We start from the raw sequence: 2,882 nt of genomic DNA on the forward strand, positions 1-2,882 counted from the left end.
AAGGAATGTTAACGTTGCTGGTTGGAGATTTGCTTTTCTCAATTGTTTTATGACCGTTGCACAGATTTATTTCCTCAACACTCCCCCTCAAGTTGGAGTGGATATTCATGACACCCAACTTGCCAATACAATTTTGCTGGTTGTGAATGTGAGATATGGAGGTCCGCTAATAGTTGTTTCAACCAAGTAATTTCACAGCAAGTTGAGGCCATAGCTCTGTATTCTGCTTCAGCCAAGGAACGGGATATTGTTGTTTGCTTTTTCGTTTTCCAAGATATTGGTGAGCTTCCAAGGAATATACAATATCCAGTGACTGATCGTCGAGTGTCGCTGCATCGTGCCCAATCTGGATCACAAAATGCATGTAATTGAATGTTGCTTATGGCCGATAAGAGAATTCTTTGTCCTGGAGACTGCTTGATGTGGCGTAACACTCTGTGTGCTGCATCTAAATGGGATGTGCGTGGTTTGTCCATAAACTGACTCAACACCTGCACTGCATAGGCCAAATCTGGTCTCGTAATGGTTAAATAAATCAACTTACCAACTAGTCGACGATATGATGAGGGATCAGCAATGAGGTCTCCATCATGTTTACTAAGTGCTAAATTTTGCTCATGGGAAATTTGTTAGGCTTGGCACCAAGAAAGCTGGTATCTTCAAGTATTCCAGGAGCATACTTTCTTTGTGATAGAAAGATGCCTTTCTTTGAACGAACTACTTCAATACCCAGAAAATACTTTAGGTTGCCCAAATCTTTGAGTTTAAAATGGTCACCCAAATGTTTCTTAAGTTTCTGAATCTGCTCCAAGTTGTTGCCTGCCAATATAATATCGTCTACATATACAAGAATGGCTGTGAAGTTACCTTTGTGGGATCGGACGAATAGTGAGTAGTCTACCTTGGATTGTTTATATCCTGCACTAATGAGGGTGGAAGAAAGTTTTGCATACCATTGTCTCGAAGCTTGTTTAAGCCCATATAGGGATTTGTTGAGTTTGCAAACTCTAGTCTCCCCCTTTCGTCCGAAACCAGGAGGAAGGTGCATGTAGACTTCTTCGTCAAGGTCACCATGAAGGAAGGCGTTGTTGACGTCAAGTTGATGCAAGTGCCAACCACAGGAGGTAGCAAGGGCAAGGAAAGAGCGGACAGTGACCATCTTAGCAACAGGAGCAAAGGTCTCCGTATAATCAATGCCAGCTTGTTGGGTGTAACCTTTAGCCACTAAGCGAGCTTTATATCATTCCACGGAACCATCTGGGTGATATTTTATTTTGTAAACCCATTTGCAACCAATGGGTTTCTTTCCGAGCGGAAGAGGGGTCAGAGTCCATGTCTGAGTCGACTCTAGAGCATCCACCTCAGCACGCATTGCATCTCGCCACTCAGAATCCTGCATGGCCTGCAAGAAAGACTTTGGCTCTTGTGCAAGAGAAATAGCAGCACTAAATGCACGATGGTGGTTAGAGAGACAAGCATAAGATAAAAATGCGTTAAGAGAGTAAGAGGTACCTGAGGAACACACCAACGTTGACTCAGATGATTGAGTGGTACGAGACGATAAAGCCTATGCAAGATGAAAATCACGCAAGTATGCAGGTGGCTGGGTCGACCGAGTAGATCGCCGAGTGACCGGAGGTGGGGAAGAGGTAGTCTGAGTGGCAGAAGGGGCAACCGAAGCTTCAACGACAGGTGACAAGGGGGTAAGGACATCATCAGGGAGGTCAAAAGGAATAGGTAAGACCTGCGAAGATTGCTTAGGGGTGGTTTGGGCAAAGGGGAAATGATCTTCATAAAAAAGTACATCATGAGAGATGAAGGTTTTGTGGTGATCAAGATCATATAGATGATATCCCTTTTGACTATAAGGGTAACCTAGGAAGACACATCATACAGCACGAGGGTCAAATTTGGATGGTTTTGGGAATGAGTGGAAGCAAAGCACAAACAACCGTAAACTCGTAAGTGATTGTATTGAGGTTTAGAGTTGTATAACTTCTTATATGGAGTTTTGCCTGATAGGAGGGGAGTAGGAGTTCTATTGATCAAATAGGCAGCGGTTAAGATAGCGTCTCCCCAAAAACGTGTGGGGAAGTGGGCTTGAAAGAGTAAGGCTCGAGACATATTGAGAAGGTGACGATGCTTGCGTTCAACAACACCATTTTGTTGTGGAGTAGAGACACAACTAGTTTGATGGATGATGCCTTTGGCAGAATAAAATGATGGAATAGTGAATTCAGGACCATTGTCACTACGAATTATTTTGATGGTGGTCGAGAATTGATTTTCGACAAAATTAATGTAAGATTGCAGAAGAGAGCGAGCCTCAGATTTATGTTGCATCAAATAGACCCATGTACATCAGGTGTAGTCATCAACAATGGTCAGAAAATAATGTGCCCCATTAATGGAAGGGGTACGGTAACCACCCCAAATATCAACGTGTATTAATACAAAAGGTGTGGTAGAAGAAATTTGACTAGTTGGAAATTGAATACGAGTTTGTTTTGCTAAAGGAAAAACAAGACATTGTTCTGAATTTGAACTACAAATGTCAGATACATTATTGGAAAGAAAAGACAAAGCTTTATTGGAGAGGTGACCTAATTGACGATGCCAAAGCTCTGGGGTTGACTTTGCCACCTGACACCTTGCGGGTCTCGTGTTGGTGAAGTAATACAAACCATCCCGCTCAGTGCCCAAACCAATCATCTTCGTCGAGCGAAGGTCCTGGATGAGACAAAAAGCAGAAGAAAAAACAATGAGACAATGCAATGTGCGACATAGTGTACGCACATAAATGAGGTTAAAGTGAAAAGTAGGAACACAAAGGACATTATGAAGAACAAGTAATGAGGGAAAAGTCACAGATCCAATGTGTG

This window comes from Corylus avellana, chromosome ca2, assembly GCF_901000735.1.
Source record: "Corylus avellana chromosome ca2, CavTom2PMs-1.0".
NCBI classification, from domain to species: Eukaryota; Viridiplantae; Streptophyta; class Magnoliopsida; order Fagales; family Betulaceae; genus Corylus; species Corylus avellana.